This window comes from Marmota monax, unplaced genomic scaffold (genome assembly GCF_021218885.2).
Source record: "Marmota monax isolate L192 unplaced genomic scaffold, Marmota_monax_Labrador192_F-V1.1 WCK01_AAM20220418_F8-fsc00031, whole genome shotgun sequence".
Lineage (NCBI taxonomy): Eukaryota > Metazoa > Chordata > Mammalia > Rodentia > Sciuridae > Marmota > Marmota monax.
The window spans coordinates 2,893,564-2,915,032 of NW_026695197.1; the positions used below are offsets into that span (position 1 = coordinate 2,893,564).

Genomic DNA, 21,469 nt, shown 5'->3' on the forward strand with positions numbered 1-21,469 from the left:
GTGATGAAGGAAAAGATCAAGTTAACCCAAGTGTTAAGTAGTTAAGAATAGAATAATTATCTTTTAAATCAGTGTATATTATAATGCATATTATTTTCAACTGGACAAGGCCCAAAGCAGAACAAGAGAGAAGCTCATTCAAGTTCTTATTTATGTTCTCTGCAAGAGAGGATTGTTTGAAAAAGGTGCTTTCTTGTGATTTCACCCTGAAATAATTCAGACACTAAACGAGTAAAAAGTTGATTTCAATTATGTTTGTAGCATGTTTGCTAAATATCCCCAGCCCTAAAAACTACTTCAATTCCAAATTCTAAATACAGTAACATCAGCAACTGACATTTTTGTTTATAAGTGTGTGTGTGTGTTTTTTTAAACTTACATACTGTAAAATTTACCCTTTGTGGCATTCTAAGTAACTTCACAAATACATCAAGTCATATATCAAAAAAAAAAACTATAAAGAACAAGTCAATCACACCCCCAAATTTGCTCATACTACCCCTTAATGGTAGGCTCTTCCTATAATCCTTGCTAGCCACTGAGAAGTTCTCCAACACTATAGTTTTATATTTTTTTAAATGATGGCATGTAAATAGAACTTTATAGTATATAATTTTGGGAAGGGGTTGGTTTCTTTCACTCAGTAAATGCTTTTGAGATTTAACCATGTTACTTGTATCTCTCAAATTGGTTCTTCTTTCTAGTCAAACAGTGTTCCATCACAGGGATGTACCATAGTTTGTTTATTCACCATTAAAAGGCTTTCAAATTTTTTTCCAATTTCTTTTGCATTTAAGAATAAAGCTGTTACAAATATTTATGTCTAAGTTTTTGTGTGAACATGCATTTTTATTTCCTTTGGGTAATTAATTGCTCATAGTAATATTCGTGGATCATATGGTAAGTGCCATCCTTAACTCTACAAGAAACGACTAAACCATATTCCAAAATGGTTGTGTCATTTTGTATTTTCACTAACAATAAATGAGAAGTATGGTTTTGTTCTCTTTGTTCTTCGGTTAGGGTAATGACTATTTACCTATCTTCAAGCTGAATAATTCTTTCCTCAGCCATGGCAATAAGCCCTTGAATATTAATTATCTCCATTACTGTGCCTTTCATTTCTAACACCTTGGACTGGGGATATAGCTCAGTTGGTAGAGTGGATGCCTCACATGCACAAGGCCCTGGGTTTGATCCCCAGCACTGCAAAAAATAAATATGACTCTCTGTTCATATTTGTTGACTGTCTTTTTCTTTATAGCCTTCAACATATTAATCATAGCTATTTCCATTTTTCTTTCTGAGAGTTCACTATCATATCTGAGTTTGATTTTATTGATTTATTTATTTTTCTCTTTGTAGTTTTTTGTTGTTGTTTGTTTTTTCTTGCCTCTTTGTTTGCCTTGTAATTTTTTGTTCAAAGTTGAACAATTCTATGGAAGTAGAAACTGAGACAAAGTTTCTATATGTATATACGGGCATACCTTTCCTTATCCTAGACCTTTATTTTCAGGAATATTGTCAATCTAGGAAAGGAGTTGAGTCAGGTTTGAGATTTCCTGTTGCAGTGGTTGCAATCAACATAAAGAAGAATTTAACTTCTTCTGGAGATAACTTGCTTCACAATGGAGACTCAATATCTGTTTTCTCCTGTGGCTCAGATAGGATCTCTTTCTCTTTCCACATTCTTACCATTCTCCCAACAACATTCCACTGTTACAAGTTACTCAATGCTTGTTAGCCTGGTGAGAGGGAGGAAAAGGAGGGAAAGTCTCCATTAGTCTGCTTAATCCTCAGTCTTACGCAAGCTCAGTGTCCCTGGACATTCAGGATGTGCCCATGGTATTCCTGCCCCGCCATCAGCCATAGTTATGGGCTTCACAGATATTCCTTTCCTTCCTCTAAGGCCAGTAAGCTTTTCTGTTCACCATTCACTGTTAGAATTTCCCCCCACTTCCATAAGTGCTGCAGTGCTTCTTACCTATCTATGGTTTAGGGCTCTTGTTCTTTGGGGGAGATAAACGAAGATCTGCACAGGGCATCAGGCATGTCCTCCACGGCCTGCTCTTCGCTTCTTGGGGTCTGCACCATTAAGTATGCTTTTTCAGAATCCTCATCAATCTTTTTTGTGAGAGCAGGCGAAGTCCCTGCAAAAAAGTCTACAAAGGGTATGTGAACCTCTCCTATATCTACAGCCCCCAAGGACTCTAATTACTCACCAGATCACACTTGGCTTCTGCCAGTTTCTTAACTGAATTCTCATTGGTGCCCGATTGCATCTGCTGCAGCTAAAGGAGTCTTCACACCCCTCCTTCCCTGCTGATATTTTTCTATTTTTTACATTTCAGGTTAGTTACTTGCTATATAACTTCAGTGTTCTGAGGGATTCTAAAAAGTAATGGATTTGTAGATCATTTGACTGAATAGGTCAAAGTTGTGAGGATGAGAGATAAGAGTGATGATCTTTCCATCGTCAGCATCCTAGAAGAAAACCAAGTCTTCACATCCTTTTTTAGCCATCACATAAATTTTAGATCATAGCCCTTGCCCTTCAATACACTAGCCTTGAACAACACATTGGCCTTAAACAACTGCTTTGTTTATTAAATTGAAGACCAAACTTCATTTACATTACCAAAAGGTTCTTTGCTGGTTACATCCTGTTTATCCTTATGAAATTCTGATTATCTTTGTAAATGCCTAAGTTGTAAAACACAGTAGCACAATAAATTAGAAAGCGGGAGAATTGGTTTATCAAGTTTCTTACTAGCAGTATGTCTTGGAGTTTTATTCTTCTCATCTTTAAGTAAGGAAGTTAAGGTAGATGGCTTTTATAATCCTTTCTTGTGTAATCATTTTTTTGAGTCAGTTTGTCATTTTTATCATTTCATTAAGAACTCAATTGTGTCACATTACGTCTTGTTATGATTCTGGCACTTCCCCAGAGTATTAAGTCTACAGAACAGTGGTTAAGCCAGCAAGCTCAGGAATGAAACTGCCTAGGTTCAAATTCATTACCACTTTGATGCTCTGTGTACTTTGGACAAATTATTTTTTTAAGACTTAGTGTTCTCCTATGTAAAGTTAAAATGACATGGTATACAGTGGTTTAAAAACAAAGATGTAAATTTATATATATCATCTAAAATTATTTCAAAACATTGGCTGAAGATGAAGGACAAGGCACATGACTGCTATCTAATTGAAGGTAGAAGTGGAGGAAGCCCGAATGACATTTGTACATGTCCTACTGGGAGTTTAATATCTGGACCTTTCCAAAAATTGACTTAACAAGAAAAACTAAGACTATATTAGAGTACTAGAATTTTAAAACAAGACAGTACTCACCAAGGAAACTTGTACTGGCCCTTGTATTCTTGAATTAATAATTTAATGTTGCTGATCCAAAGATGATTGACCATGAGTCCTAAACTTTCCTCAATTTCGTGTCTCATTTTTTCCAAACTTTTTCTTCATAGAATATTTCTTCCTGTTTGATGAAATGTACTTTATTCTGATTGTGAATAGAGTAACAGAAATTAGGGAAAGAAAATAAAAAGCAGAAACTTTGGTACATTTTGACCAATTCTAAAATTAGAAGCACGCCATTGAACAAAATAATAGAAAATAGTTATAAAATAAATTGAACTATAAAATGATGCTAGGTGAATTTGTAACTTGATAACATTGGAGAACTTGCTCTCATTTGTGTGGTTTCATTTACTCCTTTGGGAGAATCCACTGAAGTACAGATTACAGATTCCTAGTCCACCAGATATTCTTATTAATTTGATTAGTGAGACTCATGAAGTATGATTTTAACACACTTCATAGATTAGTTAATTCTCAGGTTGAAAAACTGCTACTAGATTATGAGTGTTATTAAGCACGTATAATATATTATTTTAACCACAGTCTTGAAATAGCCATAGTCAACCATTATGGAGTTAAACCTAATATGTGTAAGGAGTTCACAGAAGCCAGCGAAGTCTCATCCAAAGGTCAGGACAAATGAAATATAAATAAAGCTGGAAAATAAAATTTAATATAGCATTAAGTGTCCTGTGTTGGGTGCTAAATGATTCCTAGGCTCTTGGGTGCTCTCCCACACTTGAGGACTCAGAGGTCTCCTAATTCCTAGGATTCCTCCTGCTCTTCTCCCTACTCACCTTCTGACCTAAGACTCCAGGACTAACAACACATCCCTGAGCAGCAATTCTGATCTTGATTTTAAACTGAGGTAATGAGAATAACCTCTGCCTTTTCCACTTCGGGCTACCCCCAGCATAATGAGCTAGTCTTTTTGGAATTGATGACCCTGATCTATTCATGCTGGTTCCTCCCTCCCTTTCCTAGGACTCATGAACTCAAACTAAACCCAAGCCCAGTGGCTGGGTCTTGCCTCATGAAGACAATTTTGTTGATATTGGCAACCAACTTGCCTGCATGCTCTCCATATTATCACCTGCTCCAGGATCCTAGACTGATTTCCAGTCCAGCAACTTGATTCAAATCCTAGTCTTCACATTTGCAAACTTATGATTCTAGCCAAGTCATTTTAACTACCTGAGCTCCAGATTCCTCATCTTTAAAATGTTAATAGCAATAATTTCTTCACAAGTAACTAAACACTATTATGCATTAATTGAAGTACTAAATATGGGGACAGATGCTCAATTACTACTAATTCATTCTCTAGCAGGAAGCTTGTATTGAGACACTGTGCTTCCCTAATTCCTTAATTAATACCTCTATCTATTTTTCTCTGGCTCTATTTTTTTCACAAAACCACTTGGCTGAAATATAATTAGTTTTACCCTTCATATATGTACTTTCCAATCTTTCTCACATCATGACACACATAGAAAGTGATCATTTTTTAGCAGAAATATTGGACATGTAGATGAAGCTGCTGATAGAGAGATATAATTAGTCCAGCAGCTCTGGACATTTTAGGCTGATCTAGAGGCCCTGAATGCTAAATTTTCCTTTATCAGATCTGTAACTCATCAATGATTATTTTAACCACGGTCTTGAAATAGCCATATAAACCATTATAGAGTTAAAATCATTATAGAGTAAATGGTTTTACAAGTTAGGAAATCTTGCCTCAGTGGAAATGTTCTGCTAATAGACTAGACTTTCTTTCATTTCCTATAACTGTCTGTTTTTTTCTAGAGTCTGCCATATGCAAGCAGATTGCTCTATCTCCAGACTGTCTCAGTCATCCCATTACAGGTTAATGGAGATTTTTTTTTAATTTTTTTTTGTAGTTGTAAATGTACAGAATGCCTTATCTAAGGATCTAAGGGTCTTTATGTGGTGCTAAGGATCAAATACAGTGCCTCACACATGCTAGGCAAGTGCTCTACCACTGAGCTACAGCCCCAGACCATAAAGGAGATATTTTTTAGACTGATACCATGAGAAAAGATAAGATATCCTTAACAAACATTCCACTATATGCACCACTGATAAATAATATTTTTAAAATTTTAATCATAGAAAAATAACAATCAATATGGCACATATATTAATATCCTATATGGAGAAGGGGCATTAGTAGGACAGTGGAATAGAAGCCTGAGCCCTCCTTTCCCAACAAATCTTCAATTCAACTGTGATTCCCTTGGGAGAAATCCACAAACCAGACAAGAAACTCCTATAGGCCAGGCAAATGCAAAAAAAAAACAGCCATATTAAAACCAGTGGGAAAATTTAAGTCTCAGTCTCTTCCTAGTTCTTTCTCTGGGTACAGTGCCATATATATGATAAAACTCCCAGCTTCCAACTTCTCCAAGAAAAGGATAAGAAATGACTCAACTGTGGGTATAATATTGGAGGGGAGCTGCCTAAGGGACTAGCTTCTGTCTTGCCTATTTCAGAGTGCTGATGGAAACTGAATACATTATTTGCATGGCGGTTTCTCAGTATACAAGCAATCCCCATAACCTTTCTTCCAGTTCAGCACAATGGAAGCAAACAAACAAACAAAAACTTGGATTCTAACTTCTCACCACGGAGGATAAGAATGGTAACCATATATTCAACATTCCAACTTTAGTGATACCAAAGCCAGATAAAAATATGACAAGAAAGAGAAATTACAAATCATTATTTCTAATGAATATAGACACAAAAATACTCACCAAAATATTGACAAGGCAAATTCAATAGCACATTAGAAGAATCATACACCATGATCCAGTGGAATTTATCCTAGGGATACACCAGTGGTTCAACATACAAAAATTTATAACACCATATTAACAGAATGAAGGATAAAAATTACTAGTATCTCATTGGATGAAGGGAAACTATTTGATAAAACTATTTAATAAAAACATCTATCATGATAAAAATACTCTCAATAAATTAGATATAGAGGGAATGTACTTCAACACATTAAGTGTCACATATGTTAGCCAACATTATCCTCAATGAGGAAAAACTATGAGTTTTGTTCCAAGACTAGGAATATGACAAAGATTCCCATTCTGATCATTTTTATTCAACTTAGTAGAAGGAAGTTAGAAAGAAGAAAGGAAGAAAGGAAAGAAGGAAGAAAGGAAGAAAAGAAGGAACAAAAGAGTAAGGAGAATACAAATTAGAGAAGAAATAAAAGTATCCTTGAAAATGGCATGATCTTATATGTAGAAAACCCTAAATACTCAAAAAAGAAATATTTGATAAAAGTAATAAATTAAATCAGTAAAGTCATAGGATATAAAAACAACATAGAAAATTGATGACATTTCTATTCACTATTTTGGATATAACTATTCAAAAATAAAATTGAAAATAATCCCATTAATGATAGCATAAAAAAGAATAAAATACCTAGATATAAACTCAACAAAAGAGGCAAAGACTTTTGTACAATGAAAGATTTTAAAAAAACATGGAATGAAAGAGATTATTATGAAAACATAAATAAGTGGAAAGACATCCCTTGTTCATGGATTGGAAGACTTAATGTTAAAATGTTCATACTACCCAAAGCAATCTATAGAGTCACTGAAATCCCTATCAAAATTCCAGTGGTATTCTTCACATGAATAGAAGTCCTGAAATTTACATTAGAACCACATAGAACCACAAAGAACCCAAATGGCCAAAACAATCTTGAGAAAGCAAAACTGGAGGTACCACGCTTCCTCATTTCAAAATATATGACAAAGTTAACGGTTAAAATACCTGTTACTGACAGGCACTATGGCACACTGCTGAGGCAGGAGGATTGCAAGTTCAAAGCCAGCCTCAGCAAAGGCGAGAAGCTAAGCAATTCAATGAGACCCTGTCTCTAAATAAAATACCAAATAGGGCTGGGGATGTGGTTCAGTGGTTAAGTGCCCCTGAGTTCAATCTCTGTTACCCCCCGCCCCCACCAAAACCAAAAAATTATGTTGGTGGCATAAGAAAGACATATAGACCAATAGAACAGAATAACAAGTCCAGAAATAAGCACATGAATATATAGATGAACCCTAAATTACAATGATAAGCAGAATTTTTCAATTTAACAATGAAAACAAAGAGTATTCAAATAACCATTGTTTTTCATTTTCAGTGCTGTACACTGTTCAACAAATTATATGAAATATTTAATACTCTTATAAAACAGGCTTTATGTTAAATGATTTTTCCCAAATGTAGGATAATATGAGTGTTCTGATCTAAGTTAAGTTCCATTGTTTGATGGGTTTGGTATATCAAATACATTTTCCAACTTACAGTGGATTTATCAGATAAAACTCCATTAATCCCCCCCAAAAAAAGACTGAATGTTTTCCCTGACATGCGGATGCTAATCCACAATAATGGGCAGGATGCGATAGGAAAGAATAGAGTCACTTTAGATTAGATAGATGAGAGTGAAGGAGGGGTATGGGATATGAGAATAGAAAGGATAGCAGAATGAAACAGACATTATTACCTTATATACGTATATGACTTCATGACTAATGTGATTCTACAACATGTACAACCATAAAAATGAGAAATTATACCCCATTTATGTATGATATATCAAAGTGCATAAATTCATTCTACTCTCATATATAACTAATTAAAACAAATTTAAAAATCAATTTATTTATTTATTTATTTATTGGTTGTTCAAAACATTACAAAGCTCTTGACATATCATATTTCATACATTAGATTCAAGTGGGTTATGAACTCCCATTTTTAGAAAAGAAAAAAAAAACTCTGTCATTAGTCAAAAAGCATTTGTACAATCAACCAACCTTTAAAAATGCTTCCAAGAATCACACTGAGGAAAAAATAGTCTCTTCAACTAATGATGCTGGGAAAATTGAACACTCGTGCAAAATAATGAAATTAGACACATACACTATACACAAAATTCTGTTCAAGGCATAAAACTGTAAAAATTCTAAAGGAAATATAGAAAGCTAATTTTATTACACTGAACCTGGCAACAATTTCTTGAATATAACAGCAAAAGTACAGGCAACAAAAAGAAAATTAGACAAGTATTATCAAAACCAACTAAAAAAACTTCTGAACAGAAAGGAAAATAGTCAACAGAGCGATAATGTGACCTGGAGAATGGCAGGAAATATTTGCAAACCATACTTTTCACAAGGGGTTAATATTTAATATATATGAGAAACTCCTACAAACCAATAACAAACCAATTGGAAAATGGACAAAGGGCTTTAATAAATATTTCATCAAAGTTCTATGAATGACCAGCAGGTGTATTAAAGTTTCCAACATTTCCAGTCATCGGAGAAATGCAAATTAAAACACAATGAGATAATACCTCACATCTGTTAGAATGGCTACTATCAAAAAGTAATATGTCTTAGTGAGGATGTGGAGAATTTGGAACCCTTGCACACTGCCAATGTGAATGTAAAATGTGGACTAGCCACTGTGGAAAACAGTATGGAAATTCCTCAAAAATTAAAAAAATTGAACTACCACACAATTCATCAATCCCACTTTGAGTATTTACTCAAAAGAATTGAAATCAGGATCTTGGAGGTATATTTGCTCTTCCATGTAAATGGCAGCATTACTCATAACAGCCAAGACATGGAAATAACTTCAATGTCCATCAGTTGATTAATGGATAAAGAAAATGTGGTATCTACGTACAATGAACTGTTACTTGGCCCAAATCAAAAGAGAATCCTGACATATGTGACAACATGGATGAATTGAAGGATATTGTGCTAAGTGAAATAAATCACTCAGCAGGAAAATGCTTTATGATTCAATTCATCTGAGTTATCAAAAATAGTCAAATTCACAGAAGCATGTAGTAGAATGATGGTCTCTAGGGACTGGAGTATAGGAATAGAGAAGATGCTGTTCAGTGAGTATAAGTGTCATTAATGCAAAATGAATATCTGTGGTATATTGTGTTTACAACTAACAATACAGTACTGTACATTTTGTTAGGACAGTAGGTCTCATATTAAGAGGTCTCTTAAGTGTTCTTGTCACAATTAAAATTGTTTAATGTGTGGTACTGGGGAGTAAGCCTAGGGATGTTCTACCACTGAGTTCCATCCTCATTTATTTATTTATTTAGAAACAAGGTCTCCTTATGTTGTCAAAGCCTTGCACTTCTGATCTTCTTGCCTCAACCTACCAACTCTCTGGGATTGTAGATGTGCACCACTGTACCTAGCCTTTAGAAAAGGTTTTAAGAAAAAAAAATTATATAAGTTGAGAATGAAACAACTGTGTGTTGGTAAGATCTTTTAGAGAATGTATATGCCTTAGAATGAGTGACATATTGTGCTAACAATAATCCCCAAATATCACTGTTTAAAATAATGGGGTTATTTCTTATTCATTGCAGGTCAACTGGGATTCTGCTCCGTGTGTTAGTCTTACCCTGAGACCAAGGCTAACAAACACAATAGCTCTGGACTGTATTGTCAACCAATCAATGAGGCAGAAGAAAAGACGAAATGGTCAACCCAACATTGACTCAGAAGATTCTACCTGAAATTGCCACACATGACTCCAGCTACATTTCATTAGCCAAATGATTAAGAGAAGGCACATGGACATGCAGATGGATGGCTCCTCTGGATGGCTTTCCCTCTGCACCTTTGCTCAGGATGACCCTACAATCTGTACATTAATCTATTTTCTATTTTTAAGCTATATATATATATATATATATATATATATATATATATATATATATATAAAATTTTAAGCAGTATATATATATACACAATTGTTTCAGACTTATTTTTGTATTTTTAAAAAATTTTTATGAAGGTAAACAATTGAGATAATGTATGATAGCAACCCTGTATTTTGAATTTCTTTTTGATTTTTCTCTAAGGATTTTTGTTCTTGCTGTTTGCTGTTGTTTTTCAAGTTAACATACCTGAATTTAATTGTAAGATATCAAATTATAAACCCTGTGGGGTAGAGTGAGTGATGTCTTTTCTCAGCATTATTGTTATTGTTATTATTTTTTTAACCCAATTTACTGGAAGTTTGTATAACTTAGTGATCAGTCAGTGATTGAACAGAAGTTGGGTTCAAACATTGCAGGTGGTAGAGCTGTATTAGCTTTAAGGAGCACATTCATTTTGAGCAATCTTCAAGTTAGCCTGGCTTTTTCTTTCTCCTGAACTTCTCAAGTAACCACCACATGGGCCCACAGGCTCCCAGAATCAGGGATATATAGTACATTTGTCAAGTTTCTCAATTTCTGTCTTCCTGATAAGTATCTCCTTAATCCATTTTGTTACTGGCCAAACAAGGACTGCAACTTCAGGCCAGGTGAACTTTAGCCTTTTCCCATTTGCTGCTGGGCAAAATTGCTCCAGCCTCCACTGCAAACAAACTCAGTCCCTCCGAGCAGTGAAGGCGCTGGTTTTCATGGCCAGGCAGCCCTGTATCATATCAGTTCAAGATAAGAATGCCACAGTGCCCACTGTCTTACCCAACGTTCTGTAGTTTTTCTTAGTATGTTCTTCACTTCATTGTTGGCCTTTGTTATATTTCCAGAGCACTGGTGTTTTTTTAAACAAATTTGCCAGTCTTACAGTTATATTTTGGGAGGAGGACTGGCTGACCTCTTCAGTTCTATAGAACTAGAGGTCCTGCTTCTTTTCTTTTTCTTTTAATTTTTTAAAATTCTTTTTCTCTCTTCCCTTTTCTTTGCTTTATTGATCAGTTCAATCTTCCATAACACTCAGAGGCAAGTGTATATAACCAGCCCCTCAGGATACTCAGTACAATGAAAGACTATTTAACAAAATCCAACCTTCATTAGAGGCAGTTAGGAATTATAAGTAATATGTTTTTTTTTTCTCTTCCCAAAACAGTAGTCCCATTAAGTGTTGTTGGTTTGAACTTGGCTATGTCATTTTTCCTTTTCTCTTCTGATAAATAATAAAAAAGCCATAGAACATGCAACAATCCAAACGCACAGTAGCATTAAATATAGTCTATCATTATCTCCTTCTGGAAACACTCCTCTTACTTAACTTCCAGAATACTTCCTCTCTGGGGATGTCACTAGTTATTCTTTTCTCCTGAGCTCTGAATTTTGCATACCCTAGCACCAAGCCATTGATTCACTTTTATTCATTTTATGCACATGTAGATGTTTGATGGTCTCATTCAATTTCCCAGGCTTAAATACCATTATTAATCTAATGAAGACCAGATATACAACCACCTACTTGACATCTCTACTTGGATATCTAGTAGAAATTAAAATTTAACATATATATATATATATATATATATATATATATATACTCCTGGTTTCAGAACGTATTCCAAATCTGCTGCTTTTCCCATTCATCCAGATTTTTTTCTGGCCCCAGACTAGGAGTCACCTGGGTCTACTCTGCTCCTTTTACTCTACATGTAATTCATGAGCACGCCTGATAGGGCTAATAATTCCTAATATGCCCAGAAGATGAACTGATTGTCCTTTCTCACTGCCACCATTCTAGAACAAGTCACCTTCATCTCTTACTGGACACTTGCAATAGGCTTTGAAATATTTCTCTGTGCCTGTAAAATATTTCTCAGATCACTTTCTAAAAATATAAATTAAATCTTATCATTACTTGGCTCAAGTACTTTTTGTGAAATAAAACCCGAGTTTGCATCATGAATTGATGTGGCCTCTGCCTACCTTTCTGGCCTCTTCCACTCCAGTAACCTGGCCCTTCTCTTTCAAATCACACATCTTTCCCACCCCTGGGCCTTTGCTTTTTACTTATCTTTAAACAACTGTAGCATAAATGGTATCCAGCAGTTTTGCTCACATTGAATTTGCAAGAGTGCCATCATATCACTCTCATCTGCAAAGAACCCTAGGAAATACAACCTCTGCCAAATAAATATAGGCTCAACTTAATCTCTATTCCACAGAAAAAGGGGACAATGGAATTTGGTGGACAGTTAGCAGTCTGATACAATGCTTGGCTCTATCCAACCAACTATTTAGATATAAATTTCTTTCCACAAATAGAACATGCTTGTACTCTTTCCAAGGGAGATATGCTAAACTCTGATCCAATTACTGCATCAAGTTCAAAGTTCAGGATCTCTGGCTGAAGGACAGACCACTTCACCAAATCAATATTTTATCTCCCTCCAGGCCTTCTCCCATAAGTAAATAGTAGCATAGCAGGAACCCGATAACTGCAATATAAACTGCATTTTGGAATAGGAAAACATGGAAAATACAACAGAGAGAATGATCTAGATCAAATGCTGTGCTAGGTATGAGTCCTCCATTTGCCAACTTTGGCATGGAATAGGTCCTTGACTGGGTCATCTGGATGTCCCTGGTTCTAGAAACACCTTCATTCTTTGTGGGCCTCAGTCCTTCCCTTCTGGGAGCTTATTTCTCATCTCTTATACTCCATGGTAACTCATAAGTGAATGTTGGAGAGTTTGCTTTCCTTGAGAATGGCTTTATGTCTCATAATTTTGCTTCTGCAGGCTATGCTGCTCACTAAATTGGTAACATGACCCCTTAAAAACCATAACTGCCATATTTATTTGCTTATAATTGATTGCATGTTCCAGTAACCAAAACCAAATAAATACATTTTTAAATTTTACTGTTAATCATATTTCTTTTCTGACTTCTATGCTGTACCAATCCTTTTCACAACATCTTTCCATAAATTTCCAACCACTTCACCTACATGGACAAATTCAGTGGAAAATTTGACTTGCAAATTATCACATGAAATACTGTCATCAATTGTTTGAGATATGTTCTGAAATTAAAAGTTTTGTTTTAAATATGTTAAATTTCAACTGTTGCTAGATATTAAAGTAAAAATGTCAGCTAGTTCTTATTAGCTTAAAAATGACATTTAAATCCAAGAGACTGAATGAAAGTAACCATCTTTTCGGGCTACTCTATATTTTATCTTTGTTTTATATTACTCTCTTCTCAAACAAATATTCATCTTTTCTGTTTTGGAGATGTCTGTAACCCACTTCTAGCACTATGTCACTATAAAAACTAAGTTGTAGTAATAATAAAGAGATCCCAAAATTCAGTGATTTTATTAAAATAAACATTTATTTCTTTTATACATAATTTAATAGTCACACACAAAACAAACAAACAGTTTATGTTTCTGGGTTAAGCTGCTTCACACAGTCAGCTACCAAAACACTCAGATTTCTTCCATGTTCTTTTTGGGCCACATTTCTGACTCTATTCTTACCTTTATGCCCAAAGCTAGCCTGGGAATACATTTGTGTTCAGCATGAGAAATAGGAATTCAAAGTAGGCAATCTTCTTTTTAATCCTGGTGACAATTTTATATTCTGCTTCTGCTCCTGCCCTGTAGGTGAGAACTTAGCATGACCAGACACTCTCCAGCTTGGTGGACATGTCTACCTGAGGCTACAGACAGGGAAAATGTTCTTTTTCACTTGCTTTGTACTCAAAAAGTCTATCATACTGTTTTGTCATGCTTTATGTGTACCTTTATATGTTTACAAGTTACAAACCAATTAGTACTCTTCTATTATTATTTATAATTTCTCTATTACAAATTAAGTAATCCCCATCTCTTCCCCAACAATTTGTCCACTTATACCTTCCATACAAAATGAAATGTCTAGAATGCTTTTATTCTCCCACTTTCTTCCCTAAACCACTTTACTCACAATTCTGGTATTTTTCTAAAATAGTTCATAAAAATTTAGTTCAAAGTCATTACTTAGTCTTCCCTTAAAAATGTTTCTTCTGGAATCACAGATGCAGAAAAAAGCATTTGACAAAATACAGCACCCTTTTATGTTCAAAACACTAGAAAAACTAAGGATAATAGGAACTTATTTCAACATTGTAAAGCTATTTATGCTAAGCCTAAGGCCAACATCATTCTAAATGAAGAAAAATTGAAAGCATTCCTTCTAGAAACTGGAACAAGACAGGGATGCCCTCTTTTACCACTTCTACTTAACATAGTTGAAACTCTAGCCAGAGCAATTAGACAAATGAAGGAAATTAAATGGATAAAAATAGGAAAAGAAGAACTCAAATTATCACTATTTGCCAACAACATAATGCTATATCTAAAGGATCCAAAAAATTCCACCAGAAAACTTCTAGAACTAATAAATGAATTCAGCAAAGTATCAGGCTTTAAAATCGACACCCATAAATCAAAGGCATTTCTTTACATCAGTGACAAATCCTCTGAAAGATAAACTAGGAAAACTACCCCATTTACAATAGCCTCAAAAAACAAAAATAATTGGGAATCGATGAAAGAAGTGAAAGATTTCTACAATGAAAACTACATAATGCTACAGAAGAAGACCTTAGAACATGGAAAGATCTCCCTTGTTCTTGGATAGGAAGAATTAATATTATCAAAATGACCATACTACCAAAAAAGTATCATACAGATTTAATGCAATTCCAATCAAAATCCCAATGACATTCCTCATAGAAATAGAAAAAGCAATCATGAAATTCATCTGGAAAAATAAGAGACCCAGAATAGCTAAAGAAATCCTTAACCAAGAAGAATGAAGCAGGTGGCTTCACTATATTAGACCCTAAACTATACTACAGAGAATAATAACAAAAAGGCATGGTATTGGTACCAAAACAAACACATAGACCAATGGTACAGAATATGAAACACAGAGACAAACCCACATAAATACAGTTATCTTATAGTAAACAAAGGAGCCATAAATATACATTGGAGAAAAGATAGCCTTTTCAACAAGTGGTGCTGGGAAAACTGGAAATCCATGTGTAGAAAAATGAAATTAAATCCATACATCTCACCCTGCTCAACTCAAAGTGGATCAAGACCCTGTGCCTACTAGAAGAAAAAGTAGGCCTAATCTCCATCGTGTCAACTTGAGAACCAAATTGCTTAACACGACTCCTATAGCGCAAGAAATAAAATCAAGAATCAATAAATGGGATGGACTCAAACTACAGAGCTTCTTCTCAGCAAAAGAAACAACCAGTGAGGTAAAGAGAGAGCTTACAGAATGGGAGCAAATTTTTACCAGGCACACATCAGATAGAGCACGAATTTCTAGGCTATATAAAGAACTCAAAAATCTTAACATCACCAAAAAAACAAATAAGCCAATCAATAAATGGGCCAAGGAACTGAAATAAGATGATATACAATGGATCAACAAATATATGAAAAAAAAATGTTTAACATCTTTAGCAATTAGAGAAATGAAAATCAAAACTTCTCTAAGATTTCATCTCACTCCAGTCAAAATGGCAGATTAAATATATATAGTTTTATATATATATATTTACTTTACAAATAGAAAAAATTACATAACCACTAACATTTTACTAACATATGACAGTGAGTTTTTTTCTTTAAACAATTTTGAGTGACACTTTACATGCCATTCTAAAACAGTCCTTAAATTGTTTTCTTCTACTCTGTTATTGTTTGTGCTTTGTTTGTCCTTTTCTTTCTTTCTTTCTTCTTTCTTTCTTTCTTTCAGATGTCTTTAATACATACATTGTATCTTCTAAATCTACTTGCTACATTCCTCATTATTTTTCGTCACCTTTGTCTTTTTCTGGTGCTGAAATTTTTAGACTCTGCTTCTATATCTCTGTTAACATTTTCCAAGACCTAATCTGCTATTTCACCTTCATTTCTATCTCTTGTGCTAATGCATTTTTTTCTCCCCTAAAACAGAAACCCACTCATACTTACTTACTTACTCTGTGTACTCCTGACAACATTATTTTTCCTTCCACAGATAAAGTGTTTTCCGTCAATTTTATATCCTATTTGCTTTCAAATGCTGAGGAGAAAAGATTTATTATAAGAAGGTAAATAAAAATCACCATCTTCCACAGTTATATTAAAACAAATGGTTATCCGTGCTACTCCTAGACTTAGGTAGACTTGGGTTCTGATTTTTACTACTATGTAAATCTCAGCAAATTTCTTAGCTCAGACTGTGGTTTTCTTTTCAGTAAATACACATGGTTATCTTGAGGAATATGTGTATTGCAAAACACTGTTCCTGGCATGTAAGGAGACTGTGACAGCATTTCATTTATAATGAGTGACAATTGATTACAGTACCACGAGGCAGGTCATATTACACTGGAGTAATAGAAATAAAGGTGTAAGATGTCAAATGTGTACCAGAGGCAGTAAACAACCTCTAGTAGACCAGAGGTGACCAGCTTCCTGTTAACTCAGCTGTGTCTCAGCCACTTCTTTGCTTTGTTTACAATAGGAGCTATTTATTGGTTTGTTTGGCCAGTCACTGCGTGTGAGACTTTAGGATCACACTTTATAAGCATAAAGCAAATCTTCCTTTTAAAGACTTCCTGCAGCAAAACCAACCAATATTATGCAATCTCCATAAGGTTAAAAAAAAGTGAAAGTTAGAAATGTATAAAAACTAACAGTGCTGGGCTGGGTTTGTGGCTCAGTGGTAGAGCGCTTGCCTACCATGAGCGAGGCACTGGGTTTGATTCTCAGCACCACATAAAAATAAATAAAGGTCCATTGATAATTTTTAAAAAAAGATTTAATAAAAAACACAGCGCTAATAATAATAATGATATTAAGAAGAAGAGAAGGAAGAAGAGGGGAAAAATATTTTAAATCAAGTCTTAACAAAAAGCTACATGTCTTGAGAGAAAAAAAAAAAAAAACTACCTGAAGGTTTAATTCACTTGCCAACATGAAACACTACTATGCTGAGAATCAAATTACTCTTGCAGTGTAGTCCATCATGAAAAGCAATGTATTACTCACAAAATTATATACTTTTTTATTATGGTGAAATTATTTTTGTAAGTTTTTTTTATTGGTTGTTCAAAACATTACAAAGCTCTTGACATATCATATTTCATACATTAGATTCAAGTGGGTTATGAACTCCCATTTTTACCCCAAATACAGATTGCAGAATCACATCAGTTACACATCCACATTTTCACATAATGCCATATTAGTAACTGTTGTATTCTGCTACCTTTCCTATCCTCTAGTATCCCCCTCCCCTCCCCTCCCCTCTTCTCTCTCTACCCCATCTACTGTAATTCATTTCTCTCCTTGTTTTTTTTCCCCATTCCCCTCACAACCTCTTATATGTAATTTTGTATAACAATGAGGGTCTCCTTCCATTTCCATGCAATTTCCCTTTTCTCTCCCTTTCCCTCCCACCTCTCATCCCTGTTTAATGTTAATCTTCTTCTCATGCTCTTCCTCCCTGCTCTGTTCTTAGTTGCTCTCATTATATCAAAGAAGACATTTGGCATTTGTTTTTTAGGGATTGGCTAGCTTCACTTAGCATAATCTGCTCTGATGCCATCCATTTCCCTGCAAATTCCATGATTTTGTCATTTTTTAGTGCTGCGTAATACTCCATTGTGTATAAATGCCATATTTTTTTCATCCATTCATCTATTGAAGGGCATCTGGGTTGGTTCCACAATCTAGCTATTGTGAATTGTGCTGCTATGAACATCGATGTGGCAGTATCCCTGTAGTACGCTTTTTTAAGGTCTTCAGGGAATAGTCCAAGAAGGGCAATAGCTGGGTCAAATGGTGGTTCCATTCCCAGCTTTCCCAGGAATCTCCATACTGCTTTGCAAATTGGCCACACCAATTTGCAGTCCCACCAGCAATGTACAAGAGTACCCTTTTCCCCACATCCTTGCCAGCACTTGTTGTTGTTTGACTTCCTAATGGCTGCCAATCTTACTGGAGTGAGATGGTATCTTAGGGTGGTTTTGATTTGCATTTCTCTGACTGCTAGAGATGGTGAGCATTTTTCCATGTACTTGTTGATTGACTGTATGTCCTGCTCTGAGAAGTGTCTGTTCCGGTCCTTGGCCCATTTGTTGATTGGGTTATTTGTTATCTTATTGTTTAATTTTTTGAGTTCTTTGTATACTCTGGATATTAGGGCTCTATGTGAAGTATGAGGAGTAAAAATTTGTTCCCATGATGTAGACTCCCTATTTACCTCTCTTATGGTGAAATTATTGCCAACTTTATTTGTTTACTTACTTACTCACATTTTTGTTCGTACATTGACCCCACACTGCAATGTCTAACTATGACACTTGGGCATAAATTCACATAAACATATATGAATTCATATGTCTGTTAATATATCTCAGAATTAGTATCCAGGTAGCCTCCTGTTTCGACTAAAATGGATTAAGATTGCAACAAGTCTCCCTTTCAGCAATGAAAGGTGGTCTTTTCTGCTCAATGAATCATCCCTAAGAGAGACGTGCCAGAATTACATGAATAGCTGCAAATGATACAGGCTCTGTATTGTTTTTCTGAGAAAAGAAAAAGCAACCTAGTTGGTTAGTTAAAGAAGTTTTTGGATGAGGTGAGACATTCAATTGTAAAATGAATGTAAATTTCTTTAAAGTATGTTTAATAGGATATTCTAATTACATATATAATCTCATTCTGGTGAGAATGCTAATATTTGACAGAATACTAAGTCTGGAGAGAATAACAAACTTAGGAAATGTCATGTTTATAAGTAAAGATGTTTTAAAAATTAAGGAAAAGAAAACTTTTTTTTTTTGGTACTGGAGATTGAGCCCAGGGATGCTTAACTATTGAGCCACTGCATCCCTAACCTTTTTTTATGTTATTTTTTTAGAGACAGAATCTCACTAAGTGGCTCAGGGCCTAGATACATTTTTGAGGCTGGTTTCCAACCCACAATCTTCCTTCCTCAGCCTCCCATGCCACTGGGATTACAGGCGTGCACCATCAAAAGAAAACATTTTTTTTTTAAGTTTTAAAACTAGTAATTTCAAAAGACACTTAATTTTAAAAGTTTTCACTACATTTTTATTTAACAATTACCTCTATCATAGTCTTCACTTAAAATAACTGACAAAAAGATCAATAAGGAAGCAAAAGTTATCTGAATTATTAAAGGGGCATCACAAAGTAAATTAATTTAAAGCTCATGCAAGTTTACCTCAAAGGCCCCCTTTTTTTTCCTCCCTCAGAAATTGTTTACTTTTATTTTGCAGACTTTTAAGTAAGTTTTATCAATTCCCTCTCAAATCCAGTGATGATTAAAATGGCCAAGTAGATCAGGGAGTTCAATACACTGCATATCAATAGAGCAATGATTATTCATAATATTGATCCTGAGTTATTAACAAAAGAGAAATGGTGTTAGGAAGATGAAGAGAATGCAATGTATCCTTTTCAAAATTTTCATACATTATTTTGCATTTTAATGTCTCATTTTTATGTGAAAATTGAGCCCAACTAAAAACCGCTCCTTTGATATGCTATATCCTTGTATGTTAAATAATTCCCTGTTGCAAGTATATAAATGAAAAACAAAAACAAAACTCTTTCCCACTATGTTTATACATTAAGTTAAGAAACTAAAAGCTAGACTATTAGCCTATGGATCTAAGGTTGTATAATTAAACCATATATATTAAAATGTACAATTAGTGAAGTGTTTAACAATAGACATTAGGCATTAGGATTATCTCATTGACACCAATGGAGGTCATTTTAGTCCACTGTTGTTTCCACAAGGTGCTATGAGCCTACTTAATCCCCATTCCCACCATAAAAAAAAAAAAAAAAAAAAACACTGGAGATTAGAAAAGAGAACAAAGTTCCTCTGTAAACTGCCTGCCTCCACCCACAATCCCTTAAGCCAATTTATAAGAGCCAGAGAAGGAATAACATGAAAAACTTATGCACTTCAGGTCTGTGTTTATCATACTTGAGCATGAATCAGAATTGTCTACAGAGTATATTAAAATATACCTTGCTGAGCCACATTTCCAGAGTTTCTGATTTTATGTCTGAGGAAACTGTACCCTGAGCAGGGAAGCCCTGCATGGCACCAGTTAAGTAACAGAGGCTTCCTGAGCCTGGGTGCAATGTTCCAAAGCCATATATACCCTGGGATGATATGTAGAGGACACAGGAAGACAGCCTACTCATCTTCTCCAACTAGCATCTGGGTGGATTGTCAGGGCCCAGATCACATGGGTTGCTGAATAGCTCCTACACCACTTCTGTGCTTCCCTCTGAATAATTCAAAGAGATAGCCTTTGGAGCATCCTGGGAAAGAAATAAAAATTAGCTTTTAGAAAGACAGCAGGCCTGCAGATTCTTTTGGCAAAATTGGGTAAGAATTTACGACACACAGATTGACTGATAAAAATTCAACACGAATAAAAAGTCTCTTCCCAAAGTAGATTCAACTCTTCCAAAATGAATCTGTGGTGTTAGTAAAAGTAATATTGTTGATATAATGAGTCCTCTAGGCCTAGCTTCCTACCAAATGGCTATCTTTTAGCGTAAAGCTGTTCTGTATTGCTTTTGTGGAAAGAGGAGAGGCCTGGGGAAAAAACAAGAGTTGTTGTCTCTGTTGAAGTCAGTCTACACAACTTTGCTGAAAATGTGCAGCCCATCCCCTGGACACCAAGCCACCTCAAACGTTTCCCTTCAATCCATATGACACCTAGAAAGAAGATAAATGACCGTGAGGAGAGGAGACTATCCCCTAATGTGATGAAACTTGTGTGATTAAAACTTGCAATGACTCAGAAATTGTGGAATTTAAACATGTATACCAGAAAGTGGGCTAGATAGAGTTTGTTCTGCTCTCACATGAATATGTATTCAAGATTATAATTTTAAGAATATGCTCTCTCATTTTTGTGTGCCTGACTCTGCCCTGTGTTTATATACTTTTGGTTTCATCTGGATATGGCAGGAAAACAATATGATGAGCACTCTGACAGCATTTTCCAGGAAAGGCTAAATTAAAAAGAAACGGGGGCTTAAATTCTGGCAAGGGGCATATAAAGGAAGAGACTGATGTAAGGTACCCCTCAGTAAGCCTTGGAAAGGCAGAAGGAAAGAGGAAGATGCTTAAAATGATTTTAACTTCCATCTAGGACAGAAGGAAGAAGTGTGGGGTCACT

General features: G+C 35.0%; 1 long non-coding RNA gene across 1 annotated transcript; it reads right to left on the minus strand.

Moving 5' to 3' along the window:
* Positions 1 to 360: 360 nt before the first annotated feature.
* LOC131423579 (uncharacterized) lies at positions 361 to 16,529 on the minus strand. The gene is made up of 4 exons (XR_009225307.1): positions 16,218 to 16,529; positions 3,352 to 3,493; positions 1,985 to 2,162; positions 361 to 1,745 (listed from the first exon to the last, which is right to left on the minus strand). It is a non-coding gene; the product is annotated as an uncharacterized LOC131423579 (long non-coding RNA).
* Between the last annotated feature and the right edge of the window lie 4,940 nt (positions 16,530 to 21,469).